We start from the raw sequence: 22,385 nt of genomic DNA, 5'->3' as shown, positions 1-22,385 counted from the left end.
AGGCAAGGCCTCCTACCGCTCTGCTCGATGAGAATGGTGAGATCCGCTATCACGTGGAACGCCTTGTGGCGCGGCGTAGACGCCAGGTCGCTCCCAGTACTTTGTGAATTGGAGGGGTTACCCTCACTCACAGAACTCATGGGAGTTTGAGGTTATCCTCCGGCAAGATTGCTCTGACTTCGTGGACGCTTACGACCGGGCACATCCTGTGCTGAAGCGCCATAATGTCGCGGCCAGGCGCTGGACGTCTCCCACTAGAGTAGGGAGCGAACAGGTCAGTAGTTGAGTTCAGGCTCTGACCAGTGTTTGCAGCAGCCAGATCGTACGTATGAGCGACGGGAGCAGGAGGTGGAGAGACCTCGTGGTGTTGGGGACGTGGTCTCCAAAGAAGCAGGTGGTTCGTCTCGTGCTGAACAAGGTTTAGGCACAAGCGTCCCGATACACGCATAGTTGTCTTGAAACAACTTGCTCGATGAGCATGATCCGAATTTGGATGCGCCGTAACAGCGAAAGTGGTGTGTCCCGGACGGGGATCGAGCCACTGGCCTTTGACTTTCCAGGCCGGAGCTCTACCATTGAGCTATAAAGGCGACGCCCGTATGTTTGTCCGAGTAAGGACGACGCATGGTATGAAAGGGCTGCGCCCGGGTGGAATCGAACCACCGACCTGTGGCATCCAAAGCCAGCTCTCGACCACTGATCTAAACGGGTGCTGTCCTTAAGCTTGTCCAAGCGTGGACAATCATGCATGGGACGAGAGGGTGACGCCCTGGTGGGATCGAACCTCCGACCTATCGCTTGTGAAGCGAGTATTCAGCCGCCGAGCTGTTGTCGACGACTCGGACAAGTCAAGAGCCTAGCTCTAAGAGGTTTGCAGCTCATGGAGTAGGCGTGGAGCGCGAGCATAGGTCTGGGACCGCTTGAGAGCAAGATGCGCGGTGCGCTTGAAGCATTGGGCTGCGGGCTGACGACGAGAAGTTGGGCATCAACGATGCGTTGACGTTTGTGAGCTCGCGGAGCTGTACAACGCTGGTGTGAGGTGTGGTAGCCTCCGCCGTCTTCTTCACTAAGGAAAAGATGAGAACATTTCGAGAGCGAAATGTTCTCATCTTAGGGGGGGGGGGGGTTGGAGAGCTAACAAGGTCTCTCAGTACGTTGGCTGAAAGCCACACGTTATGCATTTGATTAGGTTTAACTATGCTGGATAGTTAAACAGATACATTTACCCCTAGGCGGCTGAGCCGCAATAATAAAAAACACTTCTGGTTTTGAAGCATGAAAGTTAAGGTATTAGCTTTGAGCCGTGGTCGTGGGCTGCAAGTGTCCTTCGGATAAGGAACTTAGTATTAGTGACTCTTTGAGTCAAACGTCTTTCTCTGACGCTAAAGCTACGGTAGCCCCACAGCACCCACGACTGGGTCACACGGCCAACAGCGAGATCTCAGCGAATGAGACAGTTTTTGAATCTTACTGGATATCTTACCGTAGCTTATTTACCTCACGAGTACTATTTCAGGATCAAATTGAGAATTCCTCCGTTCAAAATGAGAAAAGCTCAGCTCAAAATGAGAAAATTCGCAACCGCTTAGGGAATTACCTTCGCGTCACATTCAGTAATTTTTACCGTGTGAACGTCACGCTGAGATGCTTCAAATATCCCCCCCCCCAAAAAAAAAAAAAAAGATTGTTCGAGGCATTTCGTCCGTCTGGGTTTTCTTGTTTTGATCTGGGCATTTCTTGTTTTGATTCGAGAATTTCTCAATTTGATTTTGAAATGGTGTACCTATTACGCTAATGGAGACCAAATGTCATACTACTAGTAGTATGACTTTTTTGTAAGTAATGTTACTATTTTCGATTATTAAATGTCAGCAGTAACTCAATTTTTGAAAGCCGGAGTAAGAGGATTGAAATCCTCTTGGGTGCCTCTTCACGTCACCCACGAACACGATGACGAAGGAGAACGAGCGAGACAGCGAGCAAGAGAGCAGAGAGTATTAACGAACAGAAGGAGGGCGACGAAGTGAGGCAGCTGGGAGGGATCTCCCGAGAAGTCAGTAGCCCTGTACGAGCAACCGGTGGACGATCTTTTGGGTGGTGTACCCAGAACAAGTTCCTGCACTGCGGTCTTTTCGGTAAGAGTCGCGGTTGCTGGATGAAGGGGTGGCGAAGTGTCGCATGCATGAAGATCAAAGCGAGCGACTGGCAGTTCCAGATTTGCGGCGCAGCAGGCAAGTGCTCGCGCAGACGCAGAAGAAGAAGGTGCCGGTATTAGTGCCTGTAGGAGATAAGCAATAACAAGTCAGTTGTTAGTGAGTCACGAGACGGAATAAGTAGGGTGGAAATCGGAGTGTGACAGAGAGACGGGTATAAACAGCCCCGTAGGGTCGTCGGTATCAGCAGCCCGGAACGTCGTGAAGGTTCCCCAAAAGAATAGGGTAATGGAGCTAGCTCCTGGTGTAAAAGCCCAAGGGATAACAATCGAGCGGCTTGGCATAGATCTCCGAGGAACACCACCAGTTGCCAGACCAAGGAACTCAGAAGTTGCTGCAGTGCGTGGGTAAGTTAGTGTAGGTGCGTGTGTTGAGCGGCGACTTCTGTGGCCACCGGACACTGTCACTTGGCCGAGGGCAAGACCGGCGGTGGAAGCAACGCGACATACGGAAACCGTTGAGTATCTCACTAAGTAATTGACGCCACGTAAGAGTGACTGAGTGTCTCGACGAGCGACGACCTGGCAGTTGATTACACGAAGCTTACTTGGCGGTCATACAGGGGCCTTCTATTGAAGCTTGGTCCTGTGGCACGAACCTTAGCCACGCAGAGAGAGGGGGTTAGGGAAGAGAGAGAGCGAAGGCGAAAAAAAAGAGAGTGAAGGCAGAAAGAGAGAGTGAGGACGGAGTGAGAGTGAGAACGGAGTGAGAGTGAGAACGGAGTGAGAGTGATCAGACGACGAACGAGCACCGAGGACGCTCGGTAACTTTCATACCAGACGAGGAGTTAAGGAGACACCGCATTGACAATGCCAGCGCGAGCGGCACGAGCGACTACGAAGCGAACGAGTCCATGGACCCTGGGAATGACGACGCGAAGCTCAACGACGCCACCCGTGGTACCCAACAAGAGTCGTCAACCCCGGACGCGCATACGACTTAGCACTGGTGACGGCAACGGCGGGATTGACGAGGTAGCTGTCAGCAGCAACGTCGCGATAGCACCTGTTAGAGGTGGTGGCGCCGACGGCCGTAGTGAAGATGACGACGATGTGTTCGACAATGGCAACGGAGGAAATAACGACGGCGGAAGTAACGGAGGTAGCGACGGCGGGCAGCCGGGCGATGACGAGACGCACACAGTAGAAGCGGCAGAAGCAAATCGGGGTCAAGATGACGACGACCTGGAGTCGATGGACTGGTGGGATGCACTAACTACAGGCCAGCAGAGATCCATGATGCGACGCTTTATGGGTCGACCAGCTGCACCGGCACCCGCGCAACCGACGCAACAACCCATTCTGATACAAGCACCGACGACGGACGCCCCACGGCGTCACAAGATAAAGATGCTGCACATTGAGGATTTCAGCGGCAAGTCCAGTGAGTCGGTCGAGGCTTGGCTGGCAACGATCTCCCAGGAGGTAGAGCGACAAGGTGGAATGGGAGGCGACTCGTGGACGGCAGAAGAGCTGTACTACGGCGCGACCGCACACCTGAAGCATGCAGCAAGCAAGTGGTTAATAACTCTGTCGGACACCATGCGACCACAAGACCGCAGCCTGAGTTACCTGGTACGACAGATGCGGAAGAAGTACGGCAGCCGTGACAGTATGTTCAGAATTCACCAACGACTAGCGGCGCGAGTCCAGCAGCCGGGCGAGCGACTCAGCGACTACACTGCCAGCTTGACGAACATCAGCTTCGGCAGACGCATCCCAGCTGAGTCCTACGTGGAGGCCTTCATAAACGGAATCAATAACGAGACGACGGCGACGCAAGTGAGGGCGTACGAACCGGAGACGCAGGACGAGGCCGTGCAGCTCGCAGAGGACAAGTGTGGCGAGTACGGAGAAGGCTTCAAGGTAACCAACTGGCGCGTGGCAAAGAGGCGCTACCGGGAACACCGCGAGTACGGAGAGGAAGGAGACACGTCTCCGCCGAAGAAGAAATCCACGAATGAGGCGGCCGAGCCATTGGACTGGAAACAACTGGGCTTAGGGTTCGGAGGAGAGGAACCACCCACGTTTGACACGGATGGCAAGATCGCTAATGGATTAACGAAAACTGCTAAGAAGGACCCTCTCTCATTGGCTGCCCTCCAGGCATTACTGTTAGACTCTGCCGGGTTAGGGAAGGAGAATACAAAGACAGCGGCGAACAAAGCAAATACAGCGCTGGGGTTGGAGGTCAAAACGGAAAACAATGCGGCGGCGAGCAATCAGCCACGGCATTCGCAGCAGAACGGAGGAACGGGCAGCAGCGGATGGCGGAACCAGGGCAACAACGTCAACTATGGCAACGGCAGCTATGACAATGGCAACTATGGCGGCGGCGGTCTCAACGGTAGTGGCAACGGCAGCGGACGAGGGTTTAGCAGTAACCGCGGCTTTGGCGGTGGACGTGGGTTTGGCGGAGGTCGAGGCGGAGGCTCGAACCTATCTAACTATGGTCCGACTGACACGCGCTCGATCTTGCAGCGCAAGGCCGAGTCCAAGTGCAGCTACTGCGGCGAAGCTGGCCACTGGTGGCGGGAGTGTGCCCTGCGTTTGGTAAATGAACAAGTATTGGGAGCGACCCAACCGACGCCATTGGCGGCGAGCAGCAACCAGGGTGGCGGCAGCGCAGCTACAGCAACGCCACCGACGACTCTGGGAAACTAGTGGCGGCAGCGAAGGCGGGGGGGGGGGGTTCGTTGTCGGAAGATGCCACCAACCCCAGAGTAGGAGAAGGAGGACCCGTGTGGCTTCGTGATCAAATAGCGATGGCACGGGTGGCGACTGAGGAAGCGAGCACTCGGACCCAGGGGAAGAGCGCCGACGTAGACATCGGGCAATAACCAAGGGGAAGAGTGGAGGAGAGGAAGCGGAGGAGCAGAGCGACGAGCCTATCGCCGTTGCTGAGAAGGAATGCGAGGCATCGACGGTGAATGTACCAGCGATGGGTGTAAGGAAACGTGCGGGGCGATGTGCACGCCCGGGTCGAGTGACGCGGCAGGCACGTGCGCGGAAGAGACGACAGAAGAACCAGTGAAGAAGAAGCGGGCAGCGGCAAATGCGTCCCAAGTGACGTTGACGATGCGTGGTGGACGGACTGTGGCCGCGCGACGCCGGCAACGGCGGAGAGAAGCGGACCTGGCGGCAGTCCAGAATATCCTGACGAGCGAGCTGAGAGAGCGCCGAGAAGAACGAGCGAAGGTGCTGCGCCTTGCAGTACGGCAAGCACTCAACGTCCTGCCAGAAGCTGAGCGAGTTGTACGGCGGGGAGAACATGTGCGGGCACTACGCGTCGCCGTGGCAACGGTGAAGAAGACAGAGGGACGTGCGGTCAAGAAGAAGAACGCTCGAACGGATACGACGGAGAAGACAGTCAAGACCCGCGACACCGAGGAGGAGATCGCCGATGCCAAATGGCTGGCATGTGTGCAGCACTATGCGGGGATGTGTCCGAAGAAGCTGCCAGAGGAAGGAACACTAGTGGAGATGCGGGCCGCGCGCAAGAGGGCCATACGTGAAGTGAAGGCGTTCGAACGGGCAAGGCGACGGAAACGGGCTGCAGAACCGAAGACAACAGCGACGAACCGACGGTGTAACGCGCCGGTCGAAGGTACTCGAGAAGAAGCAGAATCCAGCGAAGTCCTACGTGTACCAGAAGAAGGGAAACTACGGAGATGTGGAGTTTGTCGCAGGAGCAGACGGCCGGGAACTGCGAGTGGCGCAATTGCGTGCTGCCGGATCAGTAAATCCAAGCTGCTTGCCGACAGCCTTGCTGGTGTTCACTCGATCGCACACGCAGATGGTACGACGGGGTAGCTGCGCCTAGCTCAGTGTCGCTGGAGTGGAACTGCGGCAAGTGTATCACACGCAACGCACCAGTGGACGTGGTTGAAGGCTTCGGGGGCGGACGAACACGAGTGTTGGGAGTGTGGCGATTTGTCGGTACGACACAGTACCAGCAGAGGATCACAGTGAGCGAGGATTGGATGGTGGAGAAAGTGAAGATGAACTTCGCGACAAGAGAGCTCAAACACCGTGACGAGGGTGGCCAGAAGGGGATCGTATCGTTCACGTGTCATGGTGTGTCGTCGCTGCCGCAGGAGGGCACCGGACGCAGCGCCATGGTGCGACTGGCGAAAACCGCCAGACTGACTACGAATACTTAGAGCGTGTTGCGAGTGGCGGTAGACGCAGAAGACGGGACGACTGGCGTGTTTGTTCCGAAGCCGAATTCTAAACGGCACATGAGGATCGCTCCGGCAGCTGACAATGTGCGTGATGGCATGGTACGGATTGCAGTGCTCAACTTGGAAGGCAAGAGGGAGAAGCTGCCGGCCAGAGAAGCGCTGGGCACCTGGGTTCCAGCAGAAGAGGCGATGACTATCTTGTCACTGAACGGCGAGATGGAGTGCAATCGAGTGGCTGAGTGGGTAGCTATGCTAAAGATGAAGGCCGCTCCACCGTTGGAAGACGAGGCGAGCTTGAAGGTCGGCGACATGAAGCCCACAGACCGGTACTTGGTAGTGGCGCGATTACGACAATACCGACACATTGTGGAGAAGAAGAAAGGATGCCCGCCGTTGGCAAAGACGTCTGTACAGCACCACGTCAACACGGGTAGCGTGGCACCAATTAGGTTGAGGAGACGCAGGCACGCGGTAGCAGAGTACGAGTTGATTGATAAGGAAGTGGATACGATGTTGGAGCAGGACGTAATCGAGCCAGGAGAAGGAGCATGGGGGTTCCCTGTAGTTATCGTGAAGAAGAAGGACGGCAGTGTTCGCTTTTGTATCGACTATCGGGCATTGAACGCCGTTACAGTGAAGGATGTCTACCCGCTGCCGCGAGTGGATGAAACGTTGGAGGCCTTGCATGGGTCACGAAGGTTTACTAGCCTCGACTTGCATGCTGGTTACTGGCAGCTGGCAGTGGCGCCTGAGGACCGAGCGACGACGGCGTTTACGACGCGGCGAGGGCTTTTTCAGTTCAAGAGGATGCCGTTTGGGCTATGCAACGCCCCGAGTACATTCCAGAGACTTATGGACTGTGCATTACGTGGGTTGACGTGGATTTGTTGTTTGGTGTATCTGGAAGATGTGATTATCTTTATTAGAGGAACGGTGGCGCAGCACGTAGTAGAATTGGCAGTGGTGTTGGAGCGACTTTCGGAGTCTGGACTGGGTCTGAAGGCGTCGAAGTGCTCGTTTGCGGCGACGCAGATGGAGTACCTGGGACACGACCTTACGACCGAAGGAATACAGCCGACCAACCGATTAATCAAAGCTAGTGTGGACTTCCCGAGGCCGGAGGACGAGGCTCAAGTACGCAGATTTGTAGCGTTGGCTGGGTATTACCGACGATTTGTACCTGAGTTCGGGACTCGGATGGCGCCATTAACTAGCCTACTACGGAAAACGAGTGAATGGGCCTGGGGCGAAACGCAAGAGGAAGCATTTACATGAGCGAAAGCGTGGCTGAGTACAAGACCTGTGCTGGTTTATCCGGACTACACGTTGCCGTTCAAGTTGACGACAGATGCGTCGAAGACCGGACTGGGAGCGGTGCTGTCGCAAGACCAGGGACGTGGAGACCAACCGGTCGCCTACGCCTCGAAAGTCAACAGCCCCAGTGTCGCTAACTACAGTATTTCCGAGCTCGAGTGTTTGGCTGTGGTCTGGGCTGTGAGATTGTTTCGACCACACTTGTACGGGCGCAAGTTCACGATTGTGACGGACCCCATCGCGTTAAAATGGCTGATGACTGCTAAAGAGCCGGCCGGAAGACTTCACCGATGGGCACTTACGCTACAGGAGTATGATTTTGATATCTTGTACCGTCCGGGGCGCGAAAACCACGTGGCCGACGCGCTGTCCGAGGTCCGGTGACTGACAAAGTGGAAGTGCAGCAGGAGGGCGACAACGAAGATGAACCCGCCATTGGGAGAGCGCAAGTGAAGCGAGTGGTTACTAGAGATGAAGTAGCGGAAGAAGTGGAGCTGGAATTGGAGCGTTTGGCGGTGGAGTTTGGTGGTGTTGCAGCGGTACGGCGTGTAGATAGTGCAGAGCTAGGAGTAGTACAGTTTACGGACGGAGATATTAAGCGGGAGTAGAGCACGTCGAATATGGTGCAGAGATTACTGGAGCGTGGAGATTACCGTGGACGACGTGTGTTTGTGGATGACGATGGAATGGTACGAGTGGAGATTGCGCCGGGAGAGGAGCGCGTACTACTTCCTGCCGTGTATTGGGCCTTGGCGTTCAAGGTGGCCCACGACAGTATCTGGACTGGACATCGGAGGGTCCCACAGACGAACGAACGGCTGCGACGGCTGTATTGGCGGCCTCGCATGGCCAAGACTGTGGGGAGTTGGGTCTCTGCTTGCCAAGACTGCGAATCGCGAAAAGCACGCCCTATAGTGGTCGTGCCTCCATTACGAAGTGTCCGTACCGGAGATGTTGGAGTTCGTTGGGCAATTGACGTGGCGGGACCGCTACCCGTGACGCCAAACGGCAAGCGGTACGTAATCGCAGGCGGTAGATTACACCACCAGGATACGCAGTGACAGAGGCGGTAAGTGAGCATACGGCGAAGGCGATTGCGAGATTTCTTATGGAGCGAGTGGTTCCGGGCTTTGGACCTATGCGAGAGATAATGCTGGGACGGGGTGGATGGAGTTCAGCAGTCAGGCTACGGCAGAGCTGTTACAGCTGTTGCAGGCGAAGCAGTCAACGCCAGTGGCCTACAGACCGAACCTACTGAGTCTCGTTGAACGTTTCCACCGCACGTGGAAAGACATTGTAAGTTTGTACGTAGGCGGAGAGCAAAACGACTAAGACGACTTCTTGCCGAGCGCCATGTACGCCTACAACTCGGCAAGGCACGCTACGCATGGGTTTCAGCCCAACGAGCTGATGATGGGCAGGAAGTTACGCACACCGGCGGAACTACTGCGGCGAAGTCGGTTGATGTACCCACATGGTACACTGCAGGAGTACCACGAGGTCTTAATAGCAGACTTAAAGAAGGCGAGAGAGCTGGCGGCGATGGCGCTGGAGAAGGAGCAGGCGCGACAGGCAATGTACTACAATCAACGGAAGGCGCACGGGACGTGAATTCCAGCCGAATCATTTAGTCTGGGTTTACCGTCCTGCACGAGGGTCTGGCAGCACGAAGCTCGGCCACCGTTGGCGAGGGCTCGCACAGATCGTAGGAGCCGCGGGATACGACAACTTCCTGATTAAGATGCTGGAGTCGGGGAAGGAGGTTGTCACACACTGCTCGCTCTTGCTTAGCTACTACTACCCTACACATCTGCTGGACGACATGGCGGCGGATATTGCGAGTGACCTACGAGAAGAGGTCATTGCAGCAGTGGATATCGTCCCGGATGACGACGGAGAAACGCCCGAAATACCAGGAGGAGAACTTGGCGGTCCAGTGAGCGGGTCGTTGGCTACGCGAGAGCTCGGTCTAGCCTTGACGCCTGCGAGAAGTGGCACAACGGAATCCGAGGCGGCGGAGACACGACACGAAGCCGGCTCGCGTGCCGAAGACGACACAGGACCTCGACGAGCAGCAGGGAAGTGGCGGGCAGTGCTGACGCCACGAGACAGTGAAGATGGGACAGACGACGACAGCGGAGGGGGAGTGCAGCAACCAGAGCAACAACCCCGACGCAAGCGAGTGCGATTCGGAGGCCTCAGCGCAGCAGACGTGAGAGGCGACGTCGTTGCAAGTCGTATACGAGCCAGAGCACGTCGGGCGCCCTACGGCAACGAGCCGGGTTCGAGTGGCCAGTGGGGTGGCGCACTTGGACAAGCGGCGACTACAGCCGCCGGCGATCGAGAAAGTAACGCTGATGAAGACGACACACGCGCCGCGAGGGAAGCCGTCAGCGTCCACGTCGAAGCGATCGCCGATAACAGCCAGAAACGGGGACCGCCTGATGAAGAAGATGAAGAACTGATCTATGTGTTCGCCGGACAGGGTCGACGCGGGGTCGACAGCCTGGTATCGCGACGGGCACGCCTCACGCGTTGGCCACGAGACGCATTGGTACGGGAGTGTCGACGACGACGCTACCAAACACGAACCGGTCGCTACATACTGGAGTTCAAAGTTGAACGGGTGGGTTGTCGACCTGACTCAGGCACCCTGCGGGAAGCTCTGGATCAATTACTCGGACTACGAGCAGTTGTAGCGCGAAGGACGGATGCACGCTGGTGCGAAAGACGGTCAGAATGATAAAGATGATGGAAGCCGGGAAGGCGACGGCGGTGAGGATGCCCGCGTTGTCTCACGAAGAAACGCATGGCGTGGAGCGACCAGTGGACAGCGGGACGGAGAAGCAGTGTCGAGTGACGAGTGAAGGGCAACAAGACGAATCGAGGACGATTAGTGGCAGGGGGAGAGAGTAAGAGGATTAAAATCCTCTTGGGTGCCTCTTCACGTCACCCACGAACACGATGACGAAGGAGAACGAGCGAGACAGCGAGTAAGAGAGCAGAGAGTATCAACGAACAGAAGTAGGGCGACGAAGTGAGGCAGCTGGGAGGGATCTCCCAAGAAGTCAGTAGCCCTGTACGAGCGACCGGTGGACGATCTTTTGGGTGGTGTACCCAGAGCAAGTTTCTGCACTGCGGTCTTTTCGGTAGAAGTCGCGGTTGCTGGATGAAGGAGAGGCGAAGTGTCGCATGCATGCGAGCGACTGGCAGCTCCAGACTTGCGGCGCAACAGGCAAGTGCTCGCGCAGACGCAGAAGAAGAAGGTGCCGGTATTGGTGCCTGAAGGAGATAAGCAATAACAAGTCAGTTGTTAGTGAGTCACGAGACGGAATAAGTAGGGTGGAAATCGGAGTGTGACAGAGAGACGGGTATAAGCAGCCCCGTAGGGCCGTCGGTATCAGCAGCCCGGAACGTCGTGAAGTTTCCCCAAAAGAATAGGGTAATGGAGCTAGCTCCTGGTGTAAAAGCCCAAGGGATAACGATCGAGCGGCTTGGCGTAGATCTCCGAGGAACACCACCAGTTGCCAGACCAAGGAACTCAGAAGTTGCTGCAGTGCGTGTGTAAGTTAGTGTAGGTGCGTGTGTAGAGCGGCGACTTCTGTGGCCACCGGACACTGTCACTTGGCCGAGGGCAAGACCGGCGGTGGAAGCAACGCGACATACGGAAACCGTTGAGTATCTCACTAAGTAGTTGACGCCACATAAGAGTGACTGAGTGTCTCGACGAGCTACAACCTGGCAGCAGCTTACTCTAGCATGATTTTCTTAGAGATTTGAAAAATAAAAGAAACTGGATAGTATTTTGTGATACTTTTTCACTGAAGTACGTTTCTTGACACCTGCTGAGTGCACCGAGGCTCGCCAAAGAACTCGTTGGGTCGGGTTCGAAAACAGCAGTAGCGATGGTAGGCTTTAAAACTGACATGCATTTGCTCTAGTATTTCACTGTGACACAGACAAAGCCGATCGAGATGGAATATTGCAAACGGTTGCAGCTGTTTGAAGTCGATAGAGCGAAATCAAGGTATTTGCTCTTGCTATCTGTCGTTTGTCAAACTACACCGATATATTATTGGCGGATTTTTCAGAGATCGTATCTCTCGCTGGCACTTCCAGTGCCTCAGCATACAGCTGACTTTCTTCCAGGGTGGAGCGTAGTTTCTCGAGGCTCCCGAGTCAATCAAGACTCTCCATGGCTTTGCAAAGCCCTTCACGCTCGCTTGAACGACCAGCAAGCCTAGTTTGCATACACACTTCTCAAAAGCGAGATCATCTCGGAGCCCCGTTGCCTTCTGCCTCCGCGAGGCAAAACCAGAACTCGGTTCTTCCCCGGTAGGCGCGGGGCGGCCTACTGGGAGCTGCCGTTTCCCGGCGATGACCCGGAGGGCTGACTCGCCGGATCCTCGCGCTTCTTGCGCAGAGGGCAATCGGCTACTTAGTGATATTGCACATAAACCATCGGCGAATGCCGGCGCGCTGCTCCGCAGCAAGAAGGCCGCTTCTTCGTCTTCCGCATAGCTGAGGTCCAATGGCTCCGGACCGCTAGACGAGCTCGCGTTACCAGCGCTCCAACCAGGTCGAGCCGACCTGAAGTTGTGTTCGGCAATAAATACCACATCCACCGCCTCTTCGAAAGTGTTAGGGTGTACACGGAATATATTCGTTCGAGCTACGCTCACACAAAGTCCCTCCATGAACACAGTCACGTTGACCAGTTCCGGAAGAGGGTCTGCCGCCATTCCGGCGATAATTTATTTTTCAACTCTTGGACATAATCCAATAACTCCATCTTACCCTGCCGGGTAGCAAGGAGCTTCGACCGGATACGGTACGCCTGGTTAGGCGTCGCAAACACGCGCAAAAGCTGTTTCAGCTGATCCCAAGTGGGTAATTCAACGTTAAAAGACGTGGCGCACGTTAGTGCCCATCAGCGAGCGCGAGCGCCAAGCCTGGAGATAGCCAGCGCCACGCGCTAATGCTCAGACTGGAGCAGGGCCGATCCTATGGCCATCTCGACCTCACGGGGCCAGAGTAGGATATTCTCTCCATTCTTCCCCTCGAAGGGCTTACGCTTACCATGAGCGGTTTCAGTCTCATACACGCTTCACGCATCATCAACGCCGCCGCCGTTGCGGCGCTCATCTTCTCGAGGACGTGCTCCAAGAGGACGTTCTCGTAGCGTGAAAGCGATTCCAGCCTAGCGGTGACCGCCTCTGTACCTCGACGCAAGATGAGCCACACGCTCCGGGCCAAGTAAGGACATAGGCTTACTAAGCGCGTCCCGCTGCGCTCGGGGCGAATTGGCGGACACGGATTGTTCATCCTCACAGAAGATATAGTCAGTCAACTCAGGAGCGGGATTAACTACAAGTACTACCAAGTGCAGCGAGGTTGCTGTAGCCCTAGCGTCAGAGGAAGATGTTTGATTTAAAGAGTCACTAATACTAAGTTCCTTATCCGAAGGACACTTCCAGCCCACGACCAGGGCTCAAAGCTAATACCTTAACTTTTATGCTTCAAAACCAGAAGTATTTTATTTACTGTTATTGCGGCCAAGCCGCCTAGGGGTAAATGTGTCTGTTTAACTATCCAGCAAAGTTAAACCAAATCAAATGCATAACGTGTGGGGTTCAGCCAGCGTACTGAGAGACCTTGTTAAATCTCCAACTTATGTACTGAGAGTATGTTAACTCTTCGAGTACTCCGTACCTCTGTTTGTCCCACATAATGTAGCCCCGTTACAGCCTGTGGATTGACTCTCGCGTTTGATGCTGCTCCAATATGGCAACTATAGCTACCTATGTTACATGAAGATACGGAGCACTTACAGTTAGTCTGATTTTGCAGACCGATCTCGACAGAAGAACGTCTGCAAATGGTTTTACGAGGGCACTGTGAATGTCGAAGCAGTCGTACGTCGAAAACAATTAGACCGCCCAAGTAATCGCAATGCAGACACGTCAAATGCGACGCTGGTTTAAGGCTTTACCAGAAGTGCTGCTTGTTGATGCCACGCACAACACCAGCGACCCCGCTACAGGCTCTTTTCGTTTATGGTTAACGACGTGTACGGTTATATAATTTTCTGTACTTCATGACACCTGATGGTGTGCGTCCAGCTACTCTTGTCAAAGCAAAACCGAACAGAGATAGAAAATGAACAGAGTATCCTGCTTCTTGGATTACCTATTACTGATGTGTTTGCCTAAGTGTGTTACATCGGAACGTGTGTACAGAGCCCATCGTTCTTTTATCGAGTCCCAATTCCTCATGAAGAACTTTACAAATGGATGGTTTGGATGAGGTATGGAATCAGCAGCTTGAAGACGAACATCATCCAAAAATAAGTAGAGTTACTTCAAATACTTGGTGTACCCTTCCAAAGAGATGGCAAGTCACATCATATCAACAGAATATTCTACTTGATCTTTGCCGAAACTAGACGGTTCACCATACTCGCTCTTTTTCATCTCAGACCTGACGTGCTTCTTCAAGTGAAAATGACACAAAGTCTCCTTCACGCTAGGGAGCTCGCTTTCTAATAGGCCCAATCTCGCATAGCTTTGTCAATTACGATCGCCTTGATTTGATCCCAAGAAGAATCGCCGAGCTTGAATGAACTGATTGCATCTGTTAGACACTCCGCACTTTCATATTTCCATTACAGACTTGAAATATCATGGGAGCACATTAAAGAGAATCTGAAACCAGAAATGGCTCTTGATGAATATGTGGATACTATGATGCTTCTACAGGCCGTCGCTGCGATGAAGTGCGCGCGAAGACTTACATACGTGGCTAGATGGGCTGTGAAGGCGCTGATCAAGAGCTAGAAACGCTAGCTTATGAAGGCAGTCCGTACGCATACCGACTTGTGGAAGAACAATACTGGATATCCAAGGAAAGAAAGACGCACTACGAGGTGAAATAGCTTCATTCGGGTTTGTTGGGGTCCGTAAGTGTCATAACAGGTGCTATATAACGAGTGCTTAAACGTGCAACATTGTTTCTTGTGCTTTACGGTTGTTCTTAGCTCTGTCAATGCTCCTGTGTATTTATAAAAACCATGCTGCTCTCATGCCATCACGTTATGTATGCAAGAAAAAGCGGTAATTCCGATTCGATATCTCACACCACGTCGAAGTTATCGTACAAGTTGAACAAACCTGCTGCAAAAAAAGCCCCAGATAAAGCTGAAGCGCGTACTACCTTTCAAGTCCGCGACTCGGCCAGGACAGCAAGACGCCACCAGGTTCTGAAATGGCTCAACGAAATACAAGCATGCTCTTGAGTGCGCAAAACGTATCGCGGATATCATGAGCGTAAGTGTTTTACGAGATGATAAACGCATTGGAATTTTTTTAGGAGATCATCAAAGACGGTGTGCCTCCCTGCGTTGGACGAGAGGGTGAATGAGTCGATCCTCTTTCACAGCTACTATCGCTGACATTTTCGCCAACACTAGATTCTAATGTTGTTGGAAGTACGCGCTCGGATACAGATGAGTTAATCGATAGCTTGGCAAGTAGTTTGAAGGTCAAGGAGCCCCCTACGCAACGAACCGCTACCCAAGTCCCACTTTGAGTGCCTGTAGCTACTGCTGAAGTACCTCTAGACATGTGCCTCCAGATACTTCAGAGGTATTACCAACTGCACATCCTGTATTGCGATCTACAAGCGATATAAAACCGAGTCGACTACGTGTTCAAGAAGTTGCATCTACGGAAAGAGAGCCGTGCCCCGCAAAGAAACTATATGTAAGCAGCACTTCTTCAGAGTCTTTGCAGTCGGGGTTTTTCGTTGTTTTGAAAAGCACAAAATTTGTGGCCGCTAATGAGCTCGAAAAAAACAATGCAATGCGTAAATTAAGTAGCGCGGAAGCAAAAGACCACCAAGCTGATAAAAGGCACGCTAGCCCCAGTTCTAACCTTACGGAACATCGCCAGGCTGCTAGACAACGATTTTTTTAAAATGTGACGCCAAGCCGATACTACCTAATCTCTCTATACCGAAGACGGCGAAGGCGATAGCAGGAATTTACACACCGGCTGAGTGCAACTCCGACATTCGATTTGTATTTCAGACACAATTCGCGGAGAAATGTGAAGCTGCATCCGCACAATTTGCAAAAATATGGTGGGATCATTTGCAGAAGATGGTGTTGGTGTGAGAGTCCCCCGCTTCGGCATATTCCAGCACAGAGATAAATATTTCATGCTAGTTTACCATGGATCCATCGCAACGATGGATCGATGGCAAACTAGCATGGAATATTTGTCCGAGATCGAAGAAGCAATCAACGAAACAATCAATACTATTGTGCTTTGCAGTGATTTTGCCGGCAATTGAGGAGCTAAACATGCCAACCCGTCATCGTAAATGTGTGTAAAAAAGGATCATTTCCTAGTATTTAGCTAACTGTTTGCGTAAACCCACCTGTATATATTTTAATAGATGTGGCCACGAGGCTAAACTCGCAAGCAATGCCTTCCATTTACGTTGTTAAATCAATTCCGGTTCGATTGTGGAGCTCCGGGCGCAGGTGATCGAAATACCGCATCTGAGCCAGAATAGCAGTTTCTAAAGCGCAATTCTGGTCGATTTAAGGTAAATCATCGTGGAGCACGGTTCTATAAACTCGCATTATCGTAAATCCACCTCCTGTAACTTATAAATCCAGCAAATCTAATCTCGCTAACCAAACTCGCTGCAAAGCACAATATCACCAAACGAATAGCTATACCCAAACATCTCGCGGATGGTGTTCAAAGCGTTTCAACGGAACGGCACACTCTGCGCAGTGTGGGCGCGGCAGCACCACGTACGTGGTCGACGCAGCTTCCAGTTGTTGCATTTGCGCTCAACAACGCGGTGCACGCGCCCACGGGGTTCACGCCGCTCTACTTGAACGGGTTCCATCACCCCAGAGTGCCTCTCACTCTTCGATGAGACACTGACACCTCTATTCTGAGTGGGGGAGAGGCTCGGAAAGCCCTTTTCTCCCAGGTCTCCGATGTGAGACCCGTTTTGCTGCGGAAACAAGTGGAATCCTTTATGGATACCAAGCTGAGCGTTGTCAGCAGGGTCCGCGATGCCAGGGCAGCGGCCCAAGATAAACAAAAGAAGTACACAAACATGGAAGTGGAAACTTAAGTGTATTTAAAGTGGGGGACTTAGTGTTACTAGACACGAGGAATCTACCTCTTGACACTGTCAGCTCTGTCGGCAGCAACAAGCTGAAGCACCGGTTCATCGGACCATTTGCAGTCCTGGCCAGACATGGTGCGTCGTACACCATCGACCTGCCAAAGTCAATGACGACGCACCCGACGTTCTATATTAGACGTCTTAAGCGGTACTTTGATCCGCAGGGGGTTACTGACTCGCAGAACCACCTTGACCCAGCTCCTCGAAGCGAGGGCCGGTCACAGACGTCGACGAGGGCGTCGGAGCAGGCACCCAAGCCTCGGTCGGAACGGCAAGGCTGCGGTCAAGACCGTACGCCGGAGGGGCTCTGTACGAACGGAACCCGGCGCCATACGCCGAGTACGCTGAGTACGCCGGGTACGCACCATACGCGTACGTCTGGGAGTGTGCCGCAGGCGGCTTCGGACGTGGCAGCAGAGCCTCGATCCGTCGGATCATGGGAAAGGCCTCGTCCAGATCGGACGAAGAGGCCCGGCGATCCACCCACAGATGCAGGTTCGCGACCTCTCGCTCCAACAGGTCCAGGCGGCCCGCAAGACGAGCGAGCTCGCCCTGATTCCCGGCCTGGTCGGCAGCATCACCGCCAGTCCCAAGGCCAGGTGCAATCTCAAGCACAAGGACACGTTGACGGAGGCAATCGACCTCAGGGCTATGTGTCGGACCCACAGCCAGAGCACCCGGACGAGAGTGGCGTTCGGGAGGCGCCGAGTACTCGTACTCATACGAGAGCACCTCCGCCCCTGCTTGACCGGAATGGAGAAGTCCACTTCCACGTGGAGCGGATCCTCCAGGAGCAACGGCGTTGCGGTAAGCGACAGCTCCTCGTGAAGTGGAGGGGCTATGCTCACTCCGAGAACTTGTGGGAGCCGATTGAACGGCTCCTGATTGACTGCCCGAAGGCTGTCGCAATCTGATAACAGAAGCGGCGGCAGCTTTATAAGTAGTCCGGGGCTTCTTGCCCGAACGGGGTACAGACGATGAATACATTCCGTACCCGCGCTCATCGTGAGCGCTGGAAGCCGTACGCTTCAGGATGTCCCTTGGCAGCATGCGCTTGCTGACCAAGTGGGCAAACCGAACACGAAGGTCACGCTGGTCCAGGACGCGGGACAGCAGCTGATCTTCATGGAGTTCCCGTAACTCCGTGTGTGAGTACTTAAGAGACCCCACCCATGTCCAGAACATGTCCTCACAAGACCTCCAGGTGGGACAATTATCGGGCATGACCCAGGGGTATCCCCGAAGAGGATAGAAACCACCCCGGGTCTCGGGTTTCTTACGACAAGTCATGAAGTCCTTCAGGGGGATGCGGTGTGGCGCGAGAAGCACACACCGAGCAGCCTCCAAGTTGTCAACGAACAACTGTTCTTTCTGAACAAGGGCACGTTCGTAGATGCCCCTAGAAGTGTGGCCGCCCACAAGGTCACGAGGAGCGACGAGAACCTCTAAGAAGAGGTCAGCCCCAGAGCTCTCCTCGGGAGGCCAATACCCTTTTAAGTTGCTGGCAGCTCCCTGGCTGACAAGTACCACCACCGAGCCCCCACGCAAACGCTGGGCAGCTTGGGAATCCTCCTGCTGCTGGTCGAGGTCATTCGTGACCTCCCGGGGCTCAGAGATGGCACCCTCCTTCTCATCTTCTATCTCCTTCTCCTCCTCTTCATCCGAGGAGTCGAAGATGCCCCGATGGGAGAACCGAGTCTCCTTCTCCTCGCGGAGTGGAGAGTTAGAGGCTGTACGCTTCTTTGAGGGCTTGGCTCCTTCGGCTTTAGAGGCCTTAGCACGCGCAAGACCCTCGGCAAGCGAGAGACGTTTGCGAGGATTCTCTTTCTCATCGCCACCAGCTTTGGGAGTATCCTTGGCCTTGACGGCCGGACTCTCAGCGCGCACAGATGTCTTGGGACTGTGATCACCTTGATCACTAGCGAGCGACTGCACGCTGTCATCCTTGTGCTCACTGGGCACTGGGCACTGGGCTGTGCCTTTTGTAGAGCCCACAGGAGCATCGTGCGTGCTCTCGGACTCGGCTTCGTCCTCACTGCCAGAGTTGAACTCACGTTCTACGAACCGAGGGCTCGGACGATTGTCTGGAGAGGCAGAGGGCGACGGGCTGCAGCGCTTGCTTGCTCGCTTGCCCACAGCCGCGTCACCCGAGGAGCCGATCGCCTCGGAGGCCACCTGAGTAGCCTCCTTAAGTGCCGAGCCTTTGCCGTGAGGCTTAGTGCTCTTAGCTTGCGCCTTCCCGGCAGCAGCCTTGGAGCGTGTCTTCGCACCGCTCTTTGCAGTGCCACGAGGAATGGTAAACGGTCGAAGTGGAGACCTGGAAGAAGGGCGCACAGACTGCTGCTTGAGGCGCTAACTGTGAAGTGAGCCTCCGCCGCGCTCGCGCGGCCAAGGCGATGGTTTTTAACTTTGAGAATGAAAATTTGTGACGAAAACCTCTTCATTCTGATTGGTCGGTAAACCGATCCTAAGTGGGGGAGGATGTAACGGGGTACGTAGCCCTAATGTACCCTGGCTACATGAAGTGTGACGTGTCACACTTCAGAAGTATGACACGTCATACTTCGGATATTTGGTACAAAGTACCAAGGTCGTTCAAAGCCAGTCATTGGCTGATGACACTGCATTTATATAGGTGACTTATAGTTTGTATTAAACCCAAGCTTTATCTACCGATAGATATACTCAGTTTACATTCTACCTTAATTAGGTCACTTCGCTCTCTTTGGAATGAAGGGGGGAGCTGTGAACTGCCGTTCACTGAGAGTTTGTATACTCTCGGAAGATAACTTCCTTTAGCGCAAGGTGCTGTGTGACCCCGTCACATGTGTTGTGTCTTGTCTCCGACGGGGACAAGAACCTAAAAAGAAAGAATAGAAAACAAAATGCAACTTCACCTCAAGCTGCCAGCATCCTCAGGCCGACGCCCTTGTCACTCGCCCCCATGCTGACTGTTTATTAGCACGGAAACACTCGACGAATGTTCACTCGTTGCTACGTTGATCCTTGGTCCAGGGTAATAGTGCCATTGTCGTGCACCGCAACGATGGTAAATGTCCCGTTAGCCACATTCCTGTGTTTGTTCTTTCTGTCTTTGGCTGGAATGCGAACCATCACGTGGTCGCCTACTTGGTAGAAGTGCTGTAGTCTTGTAGAGTTTGCACGGTCGTTCTCTTGTAGAATAGCATCAAATCGTTTCTTGTACAAGTAGTTCCCATTTGCTTCATAGAGCTTGCGAGTAATCAGATCTTGTCCAAATATCATGTTTGCAGAAGTAGTTCCCAGAATAGTGTGGTAGCTTGCACGTGCTGAAAACGCAGCATACTGAAGTACTTTGCGCCAATCCGCCTCTGGGTTGTATCTGATGAAATTATTTAGTACCAAATGTACACGTTCGCAGATAGTGCTCGCTTGTAGATTCTTGGCCGAGATCGCTTTCGGCTTTAGACTGATACCGGGCAGGTGGACGGGAGACTTTATTTGGAAGCGTTCCATATCATTCGCTTTTGACGCTGTCAGAAAACAAGTGGATGCATCAGAGGTCGGAAATAATAATTGCGATTCAATAAATTATTGGGTTTTGCAATATAAATATGTATTATTGGTAGTTGAGCTTATCAATACAATATGGTATTGGACCAATTATTGACAATAAATATGGCAAAAGGCTCCCTGGTAGGAGCCGTTTAATTGTTTCGATATGACATCACCAATCAGATCTTATGACATCATTTTTGTTGTTCACCACACCATCTCAACACCAACCTGAAACCGGTGGCTACGAGAGTGTCTGGTAAGCTACGATACGCGAGCCACAACTCAAACTTCACTTCATTTTTGTGCTACGATGGTCCTAAACAAGCAAATCGCCGCCTACTTCTTCACAATACTAGGTCAAGGGTTGTTTCGCTGCAATATTTGCGGCAACGAGCGGAAACAAACTGGAGGGACAGGGTACTCTAATCTCAACTAATAGCACAAATTATTAGTTGCTACATCATTCCGATGAATCACTTACAAACAAATATTCTAACAAGATGCCCAGTCATGAAAACTATTCTTGTCTGACTCGCTATCTTGTCGAGAATAATCACCACATATCATTAAGTGTTGTGTCGTCCTCTAGATAAGAATTGTAGACCCAGCCGCTGCCTCACGGGGATCATGGCTGGTGCAAGAGTACACGGAAGGGCAAGCCATAGCTAGATATTGCTCCAATATATTTAATTTGCGGCAATTTTTATTATTGGGAGGGCTCATATTGAAATTTTTATTGCGGCAAAACTTTGCCATCAATACAATACAGTATTGTATTTTCCGACCTCTGGGATGCATGGCACCAGGATTAGCTCAACACCAGCGAGAACACACCAATTTTGGAGTCGTTAGCTCAAGTTTAATCCGGTTTGAAACGAGAATCGCAGCTCAGTGCCATCAATGCAGGAAATTTATTCCAGGAGACAAACAAGATTATATTGCTGCCATTACACGTCGACAGCAACCACCGGTATAAGGTCGTGTTCGACTATCGGCGTGAAAGTCGAGGAATCATGTTGTTTGATCCTCAGCAAGCTGCTAGATCGAAATACTATGATAAATGCTAAGACCTGCTGAAGGGATTATTTGGAGAAATTTGCACACTGAAGTAGATTAAAGAGTCACGGGGGGCTTTTGCTCGTATGTTTTTCGAGTGCTATTTACAAGATGCCACCAGAATCATCTCTAACACAGATGCACTTTTTCAGACTTCGGTACATGCTGAATGATCGTCTACAGTAGGCTTGCTAGACCTGGGGTAATCACAATACATGTATGTTCTCTTCGGTGGCCATCTAACCGCTTGCATGGCAGCAGTTATTGCCGCTGTGAATATCATACTAGTGCTTGTTGGTGCACGAATACGATGGATTAGCATACTGCTTTAAACACCCACGTAGCTCTACGGACAACATTAAGTAGTAAAGAAGCATACTCCGCAAAATGAGCAAGTCACAACATGCGTAGTTAGCCCACCGAGTTGCGTATCACCTACAAAGTCGAAGAGCAGCGCGCTGTTGTTGCTGTCGTCGTCGTCCTGCTGATTTAGCCGACAGATAGCCCCCACCGGGATGTGAAAGCTGGACTTACGTCGTATCGGGGTAACAGGCAAGTGGCTACATGTAACCACTTGGTTACGAAGAAAGTCCCCACGCTGGTTTGAGATAAACCAATGGTTACATTTGGCAGGCTATTGGTCTACATGCATTTAGGGTATTCATTAGTTGAAAGTCGATATCTTCAACCAATTTGAATAGTAGGATTATGTCAACCATTCCTTGGCAAATACCTCTCATTTAGAATATTAAACTGGGCGGAAAACAGAAACAAAACAAATAAACAGTTCTCAATTTTACAGGAAATCAGCTTTGCTTTTCTATTTAAGTAAACCTATAGTTTCGGACGAAAGTATAGTTACTCTAAGTGAA

The 22,385-nt window shown here is 52.6% G+C and overlaps 1 non-coding gene across 1 annotated transcript; it reads right to left on the bottom strand.

Moving 5' to 3' along the window:
* Positions 1–639: 639 nt before the first annotated feature.
* PITG_26255 lies at positions 640–713 on the bottom strand. The gene has a single exon. It is a non-coding gene; the product is annotated as a tRNA-Pro (tRNA).
* Between the last annotated feature and the right edge of the window lie 21,672 nt (positions 714–22,385).

Source organism: Phytophthora infestans, genomic scaffold, assembly GCF_000142945.1.
Source record: "Phytophthora infestans T30-4 supercont1.7 genomic scaffold, whole genome shotgun sequence".
Lineage (NCBI taxonomy): Eukaryota > Oomycota > Peronosporomycetes > Peronosporales > Peronosporaceae > Phytophthora > Phytophthora infestans.
This window is presented reverse-complemented; position numbering and strand designations above follow the sequence as displayed.